General features: G+C 46.3%; 1 protein-coding gene across 2 annotated transcripts in view; it reads right to left on the bottom strand.

Annotated features, from left to right (window-relative positions):
- Positions 1 to 18,016, bottom strand: part of TSPAN4 (tetraspanin 4) — a 2,753,320-nt gene that overhangs the window by 2,129,665 nt on the left and 605,639 nt on the right. For both annotated transcript variants that reach the window (XM_085644888.1, XM_085644889.1), the window contains one exon: positions 6,352 to 6,429. The gene's annotated coding sequence lies outside the window, so the exon portion shown is untranslated. The remainder of the gene's footprint in view (positions 1 to 6,351; positions 6,430 to 18,016) is intronic.

Here is an 18,016-nt window from a genome sequence, read left to right as displayed (position 1 = left end):
CAAATAATACAGAGGCCCCATCCAAGTGCACCCCATGAGAGCACTATTCTAGGTTGCAGTGCTGTCTGTACAAATACAATGAAGTGATATGTACTAGGAAAGCAGTAGTGTTTTGTACCAGTGCCATTTCATCCACATGAAGGTTGAAAGGATGAAGGATGAAAATGTTAGCAGACTTCCGATTCCAACCTCCACAAAGTGCATTTAACCCACTGAGTAATCGTCTGAATTGAGAAGGTGGGTGGAATAAAAAAGTAAATAAAAAATCTGTAATAATAAAGAAATTAAATTCCATGTAGTGTGAAGCGCTTCTTATAAGGCTGAGCAGCTGTTGGCAATTGTGGCCGACAGAAAGTGTTTCAGATTTGGTGATACAGCATGTATCTAACACATGGAGGGCATGTGATGAATAGTGAGGGATTGTTACACGGATGGAATATTTAAACAAATATGTTTAGAATCATAGTTCAAGTGCAGGTCACTTGAACCATGATTCTGAGAACAGACGTGTTTATTGCTTCTTTTGAATTCTGTGTGGCATTTGATACATATTCTTTTTGGAAAAGTGAAAAGGTTCACTTTGCAGGTTTGCATGTGTTTTTCTATGACCATAAAGAATTACCTATATCTCGTACACTCATTATCTACCTATCTTTTCCTCTTCCTATAGCTATGTACCTTTTCTTCTGGCTACCCAATATTTCTGTATTTAACTTATGTCTCTCCCCATCACACCTATCACTACTTGATTTCTAGTTCTACTTCACCTAGCTCAATATACTTTGTCTTTACCTCTCTCTTCGCCTCCTCTTTTCCCCCAGCCGACAGTTGGTACTACCCAGCAGAACTGGGGATCACTGTCTAACCAGAGTCGTGCACACAAAGAAAGAGGGGAGGTGGGATATGGCGGCAAAAGGTACTTACGTTCAGGGAAAAGTGCAAAACTTGTGAGGGGGCTAGATTTCACTTCTTTTGAGTGTCAAAATGTTTTTATGGCTGAAATGCAAAATGCATTTCTTTGCTGTTTGCCATTAGAGGTTCTATTCTCCAAGGCAGAGGATCAGAGATACTCTTCCTCTTACTTGTATTACTTGTTCTAGTCCCAGAGATTCCAGTCTTACCCATTACCCTTGACTTTGTACTAGATTTCTGATTTATATGATGATTAGAGTCAAGGACATTGCTGGGTGGGAAAGCGTATCTAACTACATTGTGCAGGGCGATAAGACTGCAAGTAGGTATTCCGTTTTCAGAACTGCAGTGCTCTGTGTCCACTGGTTCTATAAGCCTTCAAATGCTTACTTTACAAACATTTCTCTACAAACGAGATCTCTGAGAGTAAGCAAATGGTGTTTCATGAAACGGCATGCCCTCGAAAGTGGGCCACTTTTTTTGGCAGTGCCTGGGCTAAATTGTGATCCCAATCCGATCATGAGTTTCTAAGCAAAACTTGGGCACCAGCACTTATTCCATTAAAAATTAAGCATTGGCCAAAGGTGTGTATTCCCATGAGATGACTCACATCATGGAGGTGGGATCTCTTTGGTGGGTAAATGTCTGTCACTATGGCAGGCAACTCAAAGGCTAAATGACCCAATCAGTGCTCTGTGTTTGGACTTTATATTAAAGTTGCCTGCATAAACAAGTTTTTTGACTGTTTTGATCTTTCAAAGTTTCTATTGAGGACTAATAATTGTTCTCTAGAACAGACGTTTAGCACACCCACATAACTGCGCGGGTACACTTTCCTTCCTCAGGATCTACTTTTGCTTAAGGAAGTCGTATTGTACATCCATCCTTGATAGAATAGCATGTGTTTTTTCACTCGGAGCTAGCAGTGATCCTCCAGGTTGACGTAAAGGGCACCCCTTGCGTGGTCCATTACTGACAACAGAAGCCTCTTTGTCAGCTCGCTAACCTCTTCTCTGCCTCAATGTAAATTCAACTATCAGCGGCTTGAGCTTGTCTTCAGAATACTGGGAGAGCATGTTTATAGTATCCCTGCTGAAGACTATAGCACTGCGGGTCCTTCCTCGGCGATACTGCAAAGTGATTTTGGGGGAGACCAAACCTACTGCTTTACCTCTCAGCTGACAGTCCATTTGGCACCATCCTCAAATACTTTCAGGCAAGATCATCACTTTAGCCAGGTGGAGTTAAACACTGGCATTCTAAAATATAGGGGTCTGGACACTTTCATTCTCAAAGGGGATGGTTTGTGTGTGAATGTTATGCATGGAGCACTCCTGAGCATGGGAAATAAGCTTGAAGACAGATGTCTGCAATGTGAATGATTTTCAAAGTTTGGAGAGCAGACAAGTAATAGTTGGAAGTTGTCTGGGAGAATCTGTGGTGAACCCAAGGTTTTGAAAAGGATACCAGGGTAAAATGTACTTAAAATGCTACCTGTGACCCTCTTAATGTCGGTCATGAGAAGGGTCTCAGGGTCTTGGCCAGACGTGGTAGAGTCTACCTTTCTTACTTTTGGGAGGACTTCACAGGAGACCTTTATGTATTAAATAAAAACTGTGATCACATTTACTAATTGGACAGGTGACAGTTAGGTACCAAGAAGGGGCAGAGTAAGATAGATTTATGGCAGACCTCAGAGAGAGTAGGCGTTCTCCCCAGATATTAGCCCAAGAAATGTCTACAGTAGCATAAGAAGTGGAGTAACTCATAATGGTGGCCCCCTCTGCAGAGTGTGAATAGGGATCCCTGCGTCTGGCATGTCTCACATATATTCATTGCCCTTGAGCTGAATGGAGGCCCCTTAGGTTTTGTGGGCCTCTTGAAGGGTTGGATGCTCCTTGCTCCGCAGAGATGCAGTAGGTCTGTGTTGCACCCATGAGTATGGATCTTGTCCTCAAATCCTGCGAGAGGTCAAGTGTTACTCAAAAAGATAATTCTGCCCCACCTCTTGTATCCAACAGAAACACATAGCATGAGTGATCATTTCTCATTCATCGCGAAGCAACCCTGGTATTACTTTTGCCTGCCATTGATAACTTGAAAATGTCTTGAAGTCATAGGAATATTTGATACACAAATCTGACCTATGGTGCCGACTAATGTAACCTTGTGTTATGTAGTTACCCTTACATCTCTAGTAATATCAGCAGCTCAGGGGGATTTTAATTGAACATAAATAGATCTTATCACAGTAAAGGTTGGAGACACATGCCCTATCAGATTAGTATTACTACGTCAAGCTTCCGGGTGAGTCATACTTTTTTCTGGTGGTGAACCAAGATGGCCTATGACCTTAGAATTTAGTCACTGTTTGGCCTCATAGTGGCAAAAGGCATAGAAAAGTGCATCAGTTTAGAGATAACTGGGTTGTGGACCATGTTACAGATACATGTATGCAAAGGTGTGAAGTGTCCCGAGTGTTCACAGTGGAGAGTTTTTGACTTTCCATAATTTGGTTTTTCATGCGCCTGGCTTGGGAACATTTCATCTGGCATCAAGGCTATAAGCTGGTGATTAAATGTTTCTTGACATTATGCCAGATGCATAGCTTTTGACTTTTCATAATTTGGTTTTTCATGCGCCTGGCTAGGGTACATTTCATCTGGCATCAAAGCTATAAGCTGGTGATTAAATGTTTCTTGACATTATGCCAGATGCAGACATATAAGAGATAAAGTACCCCCTGCCGTACATTATAAGAATAACACAAGCCATGAGGAGTTCCATAACAATATAGAGAAATGAGGCCAAAGGCTGAGTTCCTTTATAAGATTATGGACCTCTGAGGTGACTTGCAATATCCTTATCATGTATGTCAGAGGGTACTTTATCCCATATAATACATGGGCACACCATCTTGTTTCCCACAAATCACTTAAAATCTTGGTGTGTAGCTCTTTCATTTGAAGAGTCAGAATGTTTGCATGGAGAATTAAAATAGAAACTCTAGTGCAAAATGAAACATAAAACACCTTTTAGAGATTTGTTGAAAAGTGATATTAGAAACAATTCAATACATCGTACTTTTAAAAAAAGGCTGCAGTAGTTTGGAATGTGTAGAAACATTCCGAAGATTCTAACTTCTCTATAATTATCTAAGGAATGCAAAAAATAAACATGTTCTCTCTGCTCCTCACTGTCAGCTAGAAAAATAAAGCAGAGAAAGAAAAGCAACTTTAATTTTCCCTGCTTTAAACAGCGGGAGCCATGACCTGACCTGCCTTTCACCTCAGCTGCTGCCTCTGCCAGCAGGCATTATGATGTCAGAAGTCGGCTAAAGCAATTTATTGCAGTTGAGTTCGGACGTCTATATAGCCGATGCTTGGCGACTGGCTCTCTCACAAGTTGCCGATTATAAAGATATTACAGACAGGAGTTTATAAAGGGTTACAGAATCCCATGTATTATAAGTGCAAAAACTTGGGGTCACTGTTCCTAGTAAGGAAAGGGAAACTGGAGAGAGTTGTATCCAGGTTAGATGCACTCATGGAGTGACAGTCAACAGGACTGTCCCATGTTGCCCTCACACATCCCGAGGGATTTCATGCTTCATCATAGGGCGATTGCTCCTCGTCGGGCCGGCGATACAATGCCCTACAGGTTGCCCGTAGGGTCACTTTGGCAGAGATCTTTTGTTTTTGTTGCCATATGATGAGTGCAAGTAAGGTCTAGGTGGGGTGGTGATGGGTGTGTAGTGACTAAAAAGTTCAAACTGATTAGGGGTATCACTAAAACCTTTGATAACGGTATTCCCCATCAGATTAAAAAATATTTTTAAGGTCGGTGCTACCAGTGGGATAATAAGGTACCCTAGTAGATTATCATTTGTACCTAGAGATGGGGTCAAACGCTAGTCAACATGTTTCGCGTCCCTGGTGGTCACTCCATGAGTGCGTCTAACCTTGATACCATGGGCGTAACACAGACACCCGCAGCCCCCGCGGTGCGGGGGCTCCAAGGGGCTCCCTCAGCACTGCACTCTGGCCGGATAGCTCCTGATTGCGGCCGGAGGGGGCCCCTCTATGTACCGTGCAGGGAGGCCCCCTCACTTTTCGTTACGCCAGTGCTTGATACAACTCTTTCCAGTTTCCCTTTCCTTTCTCGGAACAGTGACCCCAAGTTTTTGCACTCATCTTAATCCAGGAGAACAATCACTGGACCTTCATCCAGCACCTAGTCCCCCCACCCCCTTCCTTTTTTTGACAGATCCCATGTATTATAACCGTACTATATTGACAGTCTGCTTAATGTTTATAATAGCTTCTCTTTCAGTACATCACAACCCACAAACACCAGATCCATGCATGTTGCAGACTGTACTACTTAGCTCATTTATATTGGACCACTGAAAATAAGTTAAAATGACCCTTGAGTAATATTAGAATAAACTTTCAAAGCATGCTTGGGGAGACCCCAACACCCCCCACTCACGTTCTCAAAAGAATATTCCGGTAAAAATGCGATCCGCTCACGCTTTTAATAACACACTGTTCCAATACATTGAGTAACAAGCCATTGCAGTTTACCAAGACTCCTAGATTGGAGCGGATTAAATATCTCAAAACCTGCGTGGTTTTCAGCCTACTCAGAAACACTACTGGCCAAACATTTTTGCAGAACAGGATAGTGTATATACATTCATCAAAATGCCAAATATTCCAAATGTATGCAAAACGTTATTTGTTGCAAGAATACATTTTTGCTAAAGAAAACTCAAATCACCGCCATCACACAGGAATTCATAAACTGCTGACAATTTTCCAGGCCGGTGCTTCAAAACGAAGGAGCAGAGCATTTAAAAAAATCAGAAAAGCTAACCTAAAGCTACTGGGAACTATAAGCAAGCCCCAGTCCATTTCACGTGTGCGTCCCTCCATTTCCATATTTTAGTAACCAACGGATACCTGAGTACATATAAATATAGATGGAATGATAATGAAACCAACAGCCGAGCAAAACCTGCAGGCTTTGAAATTAGATCCTGAGATGCAGACAGAACCACAAACCGAGAAGGACCTGGCAACAGACGGCATTGCTGCTGAAAGCAATGCCAGGACCCACACTACACCAGCGACGAGGTATACAGTGCCAGCAAGACAGGCAGACTCATATGAGCAAACCGTAGTTAACAGACTATGCACGCCTCTGAAAAAGGAACTGCCCTAAAAATACCAGAATCCGAGATGTGTCAGTTTCAAGTGCATGTGACTGAACTGAGATCTCTCCATGGATTGGAATGTGTTCGCGTTATATGACTGTGGTAAAGGCCCAATCTATGCCAGAGCCGAGAAAGCAACATACTAAACGACGGTAAATAGCGTGCATTGAGCACAAAGGGGGTTCCAAGTTTAACGCTGAGAGGAGGAGAGAGTCACTGACCTGCTGGACTCTGAAGCTGGTTCCGGTCGCGTGCAGCAGCTGAGACCGGCGAGCAGCTATAGGAGGACTGGTTCACAACTGAGGGGGAAGAAATAAAGGGAAGTCAGTTGATAGCTTTCCCTAAACGCTTACAAATGCAACGTGAACGCTTTTTAAATGTGTGCACAGCAGCATAGTTTTTATACAGTAAATATGAGCAGTTTTTACAAAGCGGCGGAACTGGTTATGATTAAAGGGTACACAGAGAGTATTTACCACCAAACAAGTGAAACTGGAAAGCATTCAATATGCACATCTGTATTTATTGGCAGAGTAGTATATGGATCTTAGTGCAAATATTACTTACACCATAGGCACTAGTAATTTATTGTAGCCAGGGCCACTGGATTTATGCAATTCTGCAGCCACAACTTTTTTCCATAGTTATGTTTTTGCCGCATTTGCCACATAATCCATCATCTGCCTCAAAATCTACAGATTGTAACAAAAAAATTGTTTCTAGCTCCGACAGATCAAAAGTTACTTAAAACATGGCAACATGTGTTTGCATGCTGTGGATGGCCCTTCACAAAGGTTAACTAGTCATCTTTCAGTTGCTTATTTCTATTTGTGGATGTTAAACTGGTACAAATGAGGTGAAATCTTTACCCAGACACATGGCATTACCATGTGTAAAAATTACAAAATAATGAAGTGATACTATCAAAAAATGCGCAGCATTACGCTGCATAATTTGCATTTTCTTCACACATAATTTAGTCAACCCTGCAGCATAATTTGGTGCTCCCTGCCGCATAATTCCAGTGGCCCAGATTATAGCTTTTAAAATCATTAGTATTTATGTGGCTAAGTATATCTATCAATGTAGAATTATTTTAATTACACGCTTTTGTTTATACACTTGTTCTGCATGATTTTTTCCATGTTTTAACCCCTTGGCTGCGGCAGGTATTCCGCCGCAGCACTGGGGGGGGTTTGGGGGCAGCGCGGTGGCGCTGTGCTCATGACGGAGCCACTCCGTCATGAGTCACGGTTGAGCTGTGCTCATGACGGAGTGGTTCCGTCTCGACTCCGCCGATGTGCTAATCGCCCGCACAGGCGGGGAATTAGCGCCGGGTGGGAGGAGCGGCCGCCAACGGCCGCGGCATGACGGAACCACTCCGTCATGAGCACACGGCACCCGTGGCTCATGACGGAGTGGTTCCGTCATGAGCAGGGAAGGGGTTAAATAATAAATGTACAATAATATTTTTGTCCACACATTGCAGGCTGACTTAGGTAATTGCAAGTGATTGTATTTATAGATGCATGTTCACTTAGCTTCTCATATGCAGAACACATGAACTCCTCCTCATGTACATCAAAACAAATTGTCTTTGCATTTAGTAAACACTCTCCTGCATTCTAAAGACAGACCATACTCCCCTGGCACTAAAACCACATCATGCATTGTAAATTAAAGACACACGGTTCTCATATACAGAAAGTACATCCTCATTTGCATAAGGGTCACACTTTTCTCTACGTACACCGAACCCAGCAGGGTTCCCACCCACCACAGCAATTACGCCCTTCTCACAAGAAATAATGAACACGTCTTCCTCAAGACAGCAAATAAATTCTGCTTCACATACATACCAAATCCCCAAACCTTTCTGCAAACATAGAAAGCACAGAATCCTCAAAACGCACACTTCTCCCAAGGCTTACAGGGATCACTCTTCCCCAGTATACAACAAACATACACTCCTCCTTAAATATGACAAGTGCTATGTAGCGTACAAACACTAATGTGTGGAAATGTGGTTTTGGCAAATATATATCATTTGAACATCACCAAGTAACTTGTCCTGATTGTTTTGATCCTATTAAAACTCTGTTTCCAGCACACTTCTGAATTACAAACAAGTGGTACATTTTTGGTTTCCTAACTGTCGCTATGTTTTGAAACATTTGCACAGTTCATTTGTAGATATTTAGAAGATGCGTGTTACAAACAAACTGACAGCTTAGAGCCTTTGTTTTGGCAACCCCCAAGAAAATTTGCGAAAACATGGTGCATTCTACAACACGTTTGTCATTCTATATTCAATTGCATTAGCTTCTAAAGCATAGTAAATGATGGCCTTACTGTGCACCAGGATACGACAATCTTTGATGGGACTCTTCAATGATTCCCTCATTATCACCAAAAGTGCCTCTCTCTCACATGTATTTCATTTGTTTTATAGCGCCTCTTATACCAGTGTAGGGTACCAGAGCACTTTACATCACACACATACAGAGACAATGAATCATACGTGTGTAAATCAGTGTATAGAAAATGTTATATAAGGCAACAGGGACTATAAGGTGTAGGATGCATGTCACCCATACTGGTCAGCATTTTTGTAAGAGTGCTTGGTCTGAAGAAGCACAAACTCAGGATCCAGAACTTAACACAGTAGTTAGTGTTGATTTTAATGATAAGAATTTATGTTTTTGTGGAAAGGGAGATGCTTCTACTCCCTGCCCAATCAGGGTTCAGGGCATCCCATAGCACAGAAATCGTTCTGGTGGAGGTGGTGGAAGCCATCCGGGAGTGCTTGGACGCCGGCGGGAGAGCAGCATTAATCTTGCTCGACCTCTCGGTGGTGTTCTATACGGTCCCACACGCACTTCTTCTCTCACATCTGGCTAAGATTGGTCTGTCAGGCGCCGTGTGGGGCTGGTTTCGGTCCTTTCTGGATGGGCGTGTTGAGCAGATCTGGATTCTGCCGTCCTCCTCCTCCCCTCAACCGGTTACAACAGGTGTCCCACAGGGTTCCTCCCTTAGCCCCCTTCTTTTTAACATCTGTTACCCCGCTGATCTATCTGGCGGAGGAGTTGGGGGCTAAGGTGGTGGCACATGCAGATGATACTCAGCTGCTTTTTACCTGGGACAAAGCTGCGGACACAGTCTTCTGTCCTCCATTTTTAAATGGTTGGCAGAGGCGCAGCTTAAATGTAATGAAGAGAAGTCGGAGATTCTGCTCTTTGGCAAATTCCCCCTTAATTCCAGAGAGCAGCTCTGACCTCCTGAGTTTCCTCCACCTATCTCATCAGGGAAGGCAGCAAAAAACTTGGGGGTATGGTTTGATGAATGTCTTTCCTTTTCGACACACATCAACAAGCTGGCTGGATGCTGTTTTGGTCTGCTTAAAACCCACAGAAGATTATTCCCCCTTCTTCCTCAGGCAGCGAGGAAAACAGTTACCTGTGCGTTGATCCTGTCAAGGCTGGATGATGCCAATGCCCTTTATGCTGGTGTTCCTGGGTACATGCTGAAAAAACTGCAGGTGGTTCAGAATACAGCAGCCAGACTTCTGTTGGGCATTCCGGCCAGGAACAGCGTCCGTCAACAGCTACGCTCTCTTCACTGGCTCCCCATGTAGGAGAGAGTTAAATTTAAATCTCTGACTCTGGACCACCGTGCCCTGCATGACTGTGGCCCGCTTTACTTACAAAAGCGTTTTTCTTTTTATGTTCCCGCACGTCCTCTGCGGTCCTCGTCCCTCTGTTATGCTCAGATCCCTCGTTTTAAGTTTCAGAGAATAGGGGGTAGCTCCTTTACGGTGAAGGCTGTGGCTGCCTGGAACGCCCTTCCTCTTGCTTTACGCACTATCCAGGACCCAGTGGTGTTCAGGAGGAAATTGAAAACACACCTATTCTCCCGCTAGTATTCTGTCTCCTCCCCCGCTAGGCTACGCGCCAGGATACTCATGAGTAGCTGTGCGCATTACAAATTTATGTAACATAACATAACATGTCTACCCAAGCAAACCCTTTTTAGCAACATCAAGATAATGAAAAACTGGGAAGAAAACATAACATTGTAACCTATACAATGCAGCTTGCATGCAGCTACTTGATGGCAGTTCATAGCTCACTGTGCTGGATTACATATATAACTTATGAAATGCATGGTAATAAAAGAATCTCAGTGACAAAAGCAGTAACCCACTGAGCTGCACACATAAAATACTGTTCTATGATATGCATGGTACACATTCTTTGCAGCAGGCATATTAACCCTCTGTGCTACTTTGGATGAGTCAAAACTGCCACTAAACAAAACTCCCATCTCTCTCCAGCGGGTACATTAGTCACCAGAGGTTTCATGACACTTTTATTGTTCCCTGGAAACTGCTGGATATATAAGGAACTTTGCAGTGTCAGCCCCAGTAGCAAAACCGCCCCCCCCCACCCTTGCAGCCTCCCAGGGAAACGCCTGATGCCGGTTACAGCCAGACCAGTCCAGCTACCACCCTACAATGGTGCCCCTCATCTTCACATAGACCCTCTCTCATGTGTATTTAATTTATTTTGTAGTGCTACTCATCCGAAGTATGTACGGCAGGGTGTCAGAGTGCGTTACATCACACACATATTATATAGCGACAATGACTCATAAATGTGAAAGTCCAATGAACAGGAATTGTTACTTAAGACAATGAGGGCTACAACGTGTAAGAGTCAGATGTCATCCTACTGAAAGGCTGTGGCGTAGCGTGGGCCAGCCCACAGGGGTGGATGCCCCGGGCGTAATATTCTTAGGAGTGCAAAATGTTAAAAGAAAAATAATTGTAGTGGAAGGGACTTGAGTCACGTCGGTGATGTCTGCAAGTGCGAGTTATGTTGTCTTTCACACCTTTCCCCACAAAAGGGCTGCACGGAGCTGTGCCCTCATGCTTCTCTCGTGGTCTAGGCCTAGGGGCAGGTGGAGGGCTGCTTGCGCTACTTCCTGGTGGCATGGGAGCAGCGCCACCCAGCGGCACAGAAGCAGAACATCTCTTGTGGTACCACGGCACCGTACAAGGAAATCGTTTCTGCTTTTTCGCAGGCAGAAGGAGCATTTCAAGCCAGTGTTGCTGCCTGACATCATGTGTCTGTTTTTCCTTCATCCATCATTCAGTCTTTCACCATTCATTCTGTCCTTCCATCTGTGTGCCCATCCATATCCAAACCTATTCAACCATTTCCAAACCTATCCATCATCTATCCTTCCATCCATCATTTTACTCATCCATCTCTCCATCCACCCTTTCACTCATCCATCCATCCTTTCACCCCATCCATCCTATCACTCATCCATCCACACTCCCACCCATCCATTCACTCATCCATCCAACCATTTATCCTTTCACCAATCTAGCCATTCTTTCACTTACTCATGTATCCATCCATTCACCCAGCCACTCATCCTTCCATTGCTCCATTCATCATTTCACTCACCCATCTATCCTTTCTTCCAGCTGTTCACCTGCCCTTTCACTCAACTATGCATTCTTTCACTCATCCATCCTGACATTCTTATTTTCACTCATCTCTACACCGATTCACCCATCTATCCTGTCAATTACCCATCCATACTTTCACTCATCCATCCTCCCTTTCTCTCTCCTTCTCCCTTTCACTTAGCCATCCCTTCACCCATATATCCACCTGCCCATCCATCCACTCATGAATCCATCCAATGACCCTATCACTCATCCATCCTTTCACTCATCCATTCTTTCTCTCATCCCTCCATCCAACCTTTCACTCATCCATCCATCCTTTTGCCATCTACCTTCCCTTTCACTCACTCATCGATCCTTCCATCGATCCTTTCACTCATCCGTCCATCCATTCTCCCTTTCACTTATCAATTCATCAATCCACCCATCATTTCACTCATCCATCCACCCATTCACATGCCCATCATCCACCCTTTCACTCATCCACCCTTTTACCCATCCATCAACCCTTTTACCCATACATCCACCATTCCACCCATATATCTATTTATTTACCCGTTCTTTCATCCATCCATCCTTCCACTCAATCATCCATCCATCCTTTCTCCTATTATCCATACATTCACCCATTCACTCATACATTCATCCTTTCACTAATCCATCCAGCCATTCACCCATTCCTTCACTTACTCACTCACCCACTGTTAAACTTGGCATCTTTTGGCGTGTCTCCGCTGAGTTTTTGCTGTCTGACCTTCCGGTTTTGACTCTGTTTTTGCTGGTTTAGTGTCTCTGCACACTTTCTCACTGCTGATCAGTGTTAAAGTGCAAGTGCTCCTGTTGTAAACTGTGTTTAGGCGGGTTAGGAAAGAGCTGATTAGACCTGGGCTGCATTTAGAGTAGGGGGAGGAGATTTTCTTTCAGCTGAATAGGCCTTGTCTACCTCTGACAATGCTGTCTCCACCTCCTGCCAGGAAGCCTCACCAGAAAGGGCAGTACAGGTTCTGGCTGGGCACAGCCACTCTCTGCCTGAGAGGACAAAGGATTTGGGGCTATAAAATGTGGGGCCCAAACCCCTGAACTTTTGAACTCTTTTGGACAAAGAAACTGCCAAGAAGAAGAGCTAGAGAAGCTGTGAGGAGGAACTACCACTTTGCTGAGTGCTTTGCTGTGTTGGCCTGCAGTGGCTGCTTCTGTAATGGGTAGTGAAAGGACTGGACTGAACTTTCTACAACTTCTTTCTTTGAGTATCTGCAAGGGCTTGAGGTAGAGCTTGGCCCTGTTCAAGACGTCTCAGGAACAGAAAAGACTTCCAGTTCTTCTGCCCTCAGCACTGGGTGTTTTGTGCTGCAACAGAAGAAAAAGCAACCCGACGCCGTCTACGACACCGCTGCAGACTCCGTGTCCTGAAGGCACCGCAGAGGGCACTGCCGCAACGCCGCACTATGACCCTGGTCTGACCTGCGATGCCATCTGAGGCCTCCACAGAGCCACTGCTCACACCGCGACCTGTGGGCACTGCACTCCGCACCACCTGGCTTGACGACACCGCCTTGGTATCCCCGATGATGCCACTTCACGCCAACATCGACTCCGCTGCCTGCACCGTGGTTCAAGGGCACTGCTAGTAAAGCTACATGGCGCACCACCCTCATCCTGCACCTCATCCAGTTCATCAGCCGACGACAGCGCTTCAGCAACGACGCTGCTTGCACCGTGACTTGCCAGCACCGCGACGAGCACCGCATCATTTCGCACCGCGACTCTGATCTCACTGACGACGCCATCTGATGCTGCCACAGAGCCGCTGCTCGCACCACGACCTGAGGGCATCGCACACCGCACCGCTGCCCTTTGCACCGCAGCACCCGATGCCTGCCGATGCCAGCGCTCCTGACTTTAACTGCGAAGAGTTCGATCTGCAACGCGTGTGACTTTGAGGGCCCGATGACTCCGACACCGAGCTCCGGAACTGATGCCAGCAGACGCCGCGTTTCCAGAAGCTCAACAAGAGGTCGCCGACGCCCTGCAGTTCTAAAAGGTACTGTTTTGCGGGTCTTCCCGACACCGTAGCTGGCCCACGACGCCCCAGTCAGCCAGAACTGTTTGGATTTGTTTGTTCCTGACGCCGTGATAGCCACGGACAGAGCTATCGACTTCAAGAAAATTTATTTGAAGGTTATTTTGAAAACGGAACATTTCTAAATGCTGTATTGTGGATTTTTATCGTTTTTGGTCTTGTCTTAAGTATATAAAAATATTGGATATTTTTCTAAACTTGTGTGGTGTCCTTTTGTAGTGCTTACACTGTATTTCTGTTGGTTATGTGCAAATGCTTTACACACTACCTCTAAGATAAGCCTGACTGCTCATGCCAAGCTATCAATAGGGTGAGCAGGGGTTATTTAGGAGTGTAACTCCCTTATCCTGACTAGAAGGAAGGGTCCCTACTTGGACAAGGTGCAAACCCTTGCCAACTAGAGACCCCCTATTTCTAACATTGGCTGTCAGCTGTGAGGATAAGACTTGTGTTTGCACTTGACTTACAGTGATTTGTGTACACCACTACCATATCGCAGACCATAACGTGCCACATACTGTTTTTTGTGGTCTATTTTTGTGAACCTATAGTTTTGGAACTTTAACTTCCTACTGCATCATGCCTGACACAGCAGCATCATCACTTGCATCCATGGAGGTGGCCTTTGAGGAGGACAGGTCGGAAACCTACAGCATCAAGGAGTCGAAGGCTATTTGTAAAAGCCTAAAGGTCCAAGTCAGAGGCCTCACCAGGAAGGAGGGGCTACAAAAGGCACTGAGGGCCTGGGTAGCAGCCAGACATACCAGTGAGCAGTCTGGAGATCTTATTGGGGGGAGGGGGGAGGAGCCAACTCCTAGGGAAGATGTGCTGTTGGGAGGGGGGTTCCCTCCAGGCCAGGTAGCAGTGGTTTGTCTCTAGAGGAGCTGGAGGACAGAAGGGAAGCTAGGGGACATGAGACAGAGCTTGAAAGGCTCAAGATGGAGTCACAAAGGATGGTATTAGACCATGAGCGTGGCTCAAGGAGCTGTAATTGAGGACTAAATCCAGCACGAATGTTGGCAGCAACTCTTCAGTGCAGGCAGATAGGATTGTGCACATCCCCTAGAATGTAGGTAAGAGTACAAGAAGGGGATAACATACAGAGGTGGTTTCAAGAGTACGAGTCGTTCATTCACATGAATGGGGTCCCTGAAAGGAATTGGGTGGCAGGGTTATGGCCTCTCTTTCCAGAGGAAGCAAGGGATACCCTGACAGCTTTGGGTAAAGGGCAGAACCTCACCAACGCTGACATGAAGGACGCTCTCCTCACTAGGTATGGACTCCTGAAAAGTACAGGGATCAGTTTAGGTCTAGTAAAAAGTCTGATGCTAACACTTGGTTGGAATGTGTAGATTCATACTGCAGGTCACTGGATGGCTGGGTGAAGAGCAGTAATGTAACAGATTTTCAGGGGCTCTACAATTTGATTGCATGGGAGCACTTGTCTAGTCTATGTTTTGCAGATCTGTGCCAGCATTTTGTTGATAGTAAGCTAACTGACCCCAGGAAGCTTGCTATGGAGTGATTACCCTGGCCCACAAGAAAGCATTTGGGGGAGACTCAGCCAAAGGTGGGCAGGGTCCCCAGCAGAAAAGTGGGGGGACAAGGGCAAAGCACAGGAGTTCTCTAAAGGGCCCCAAACTACCACCCAAGGTAAAGGTTTCCGACACCCAGGAGATAAGAAATCAGTAGTCTCTTCAGGAAAGCCTGCTGAGACCGGCCCGCAAGTCTTTCACATGTGATCAGGTGGGACGCTTGAAGGGGGACCCCAAGTGTCCCAAGAGGGCACAGCCACCCACAGGTGGGCAGTCCAAGGTTTTGGCTAGTGTAGCGTTTGGGAAGAAGGGGTACCCACAGCAGGATTTGGATCCCATAGAAATGACCCTTGTCTCACTAGCGCACAATGAGATGGTCCCAGGAAACCAGGTGCACCCTAACACAAAGAAATACAGCACCTGGGTGACCATCAATGGAAAAAGGGTAGAGGCTCTCACGAGATACTGGAGTCAGTGCGACCTCAGTCAGGTGTCACCTGGTCTCTGAAAAGCAGGTAGTACCAGGGGAATTCCACCAAGTAGTTGCTGTGGACAACTCAGAGCGCCATTGTATGGTGGCACAGTTTCCCTTTGAATGGGCGGGGGAGGTCTCAGGTCCCTTGAGGGTGGTTGTGAGCCCTACCATGCCTGTGGAGATATTCAACCAGACCTTGAAGGGCATGATTACACGTGTAACAGAACCCATGAGGCATAAGTGGGACGTCCTTTTGCCATGCCTTCTCTTTGCATACAGGGAGGTGCCACAGAAGTCTCTTGGATTCAGTCCCTTTGAGCTTCTGTATGGTACCATGTGAGAGGACCTCTGAGTTTGGTGAAGGAATGCTGGGAGGCAGCTCCCAGGGAACCTCCCCAGGATGTGTTTAGTTACATGCTGGCCTTCAGAAACCAAACTGCCCGCTTCAGGAAACTCGCTCAGGCGAACCTAGAAGCAAGCCAGGAAGAAATAAAGAAGTGGTATGACCAGAATGACACTCTGGTCGAATTTCAACCTGGGCAAAGATATTGGGTCATGGCCCCAGTGGAACCATGTGCCTTGCAGCACAAGTGGACTGAGACGTTTGAGGTGGTGGAGCACAAAAGTGATGTCACCTATCTGGTGGATTTGTGGACTCCCAGGAACCCTTTTAGGGTCCTGCATGTGAACCGCCTCAAGCCCCACTTCGAGAGGTCCGAAGTGAGCATGCTCTTGGCGACAGATGATGGGGTGGAAGAGAAGAGTGAACCTCTACCTGATCTCCTGTCAACCAACGAGCACAATGGGTCAGTGAAAGGTGTGATCCTCTCCCCTACACTGACCCTCAAGCAGCAGAGTGACTGTCACCAGCTGTTGGGACAGTTCGCTCCACTGTTCTCTCTGACCCCAGGTGTTACTCACTGTTGTACCCATGATGTGGACACTGGTGACAGCCCTCCTGCAAAACACAAGATTTACAGGTTGACTGATTATTTCAGGGCCAGTATCAAAGAGGAGGTCTCCAAGATGTTGGCGTTAGGGGTGATCAAGCCCTCCAACATTCCTTGGGCCAGCCCAGTGATCTTGATCCCAAAGGCTGCAGCACCCGGTGCAGCTACAGAACTGCAGTCTTGTGTGGACTACCGTGGGCAATGCCATCACCAGGACTGACGCACACCCCATCCCAGAGATTATGAGCTCATTGATCGGTCGGGAGCTGCCAATTTCCTCAGCACGTTTGATTTAATGTCTGGGTACTGGCAGAGTGCCTTAACCAATGGGGCCAAGGAGAGGTCAGCATTCTCAGCCCCAGAAGGACATTACCAGTTCCGGGTGATGCCCTTTGGGTTGAACAATGCCCCTGCCACCTTTCAGAGGTTGGTCAACCAGGTGTTGGCTGGACTGGAGGATTTCAGTGCTGCATACCTGGATGACAATGCAGTGTTCCGTTCCAGCCGGGAAGAACACTTGTTGCACCTACGGGGAGTGTTGAGGGCTCTGCAGAGGGCAGGCCTCATGATCAAGGACAGTAAATGCCAGATCAGGCAGGGTTCTGTGGTGTACTTGGGACACCAGTTAGGAAGCGGCCAGGTAGCACCACTACAACCCAAGATTGACACCATTCTGGCTTGGGAACCCCCCAAGACCCAGACAGAGGTGAGAGCCTTTTAGGCCTCACTGATTACTACAAGAGGTTTGTTAAGGGCTATGGCACCATTGTTGCCCTTTTAACAGAGCTGACTTCCAGGAAGCAGCCCAAGAAGGTGATCTGGACTGAGTCCTGCCAGAAGGCTTTTGATGCCCTGAAGGCCGCCATGTGCACGGCACCCGTGCTCAAGGCACCCGACTTCTCCAAAGAATTTGTCGTGCAGACCGACGATTCAGAGCATGGTGTGGGAGCAGTGCTCTCACAACTGAACGAAGAGGGTCTGGACCAGCCTGTAGTCTTCCTTAGCAGGAGACTACTCCCCAGGGAACAGAGGTGGAGTGCTATAGAAAGGGAAGCTTTTGCTGTGGTCTGGGCATTGAAGAAGCTGAGGCCCTGCCAGTTTGAGACTCACTTCCGGGTTCAGACGGACCACAGGCCCCTCAGATGGTTGATGCAAATAAGGGGTGAGAATCCAAAACTGTTGAGGTGGTCCATCTCCCTACAGGTAATGGACTTTACGGTGGAACACCGCCCACGCACAGAACATACCAACGTAGATGGTCCGTCCAGGTTTTTCCGCCTTAGTGACGAGAACTTCCAGGAGGTTGGGTAGTTCTCCCTGTTTTCAGCTGGAGGGGACATGTCTTAGACTTGGCATCTTTTGGCGTG

The sequence above is a fragment of the Triturus cristatus genome, chromosome 3_1 (genome assembly GCF_964204655.1).
Source record: "Triturus cristatus chromosome 3_1, aTriCri1.1, whole genome shotgun sequence".
Taxonomy (NCBI): Eukaryota; Metazoa; Chordata; class Amphibia; order Caudata; family Salamandridae; genus Triturus; species Triturus cristatus.
This window is presented reverse-complemented; position numbering and strand designations above follow the sequence as displayed.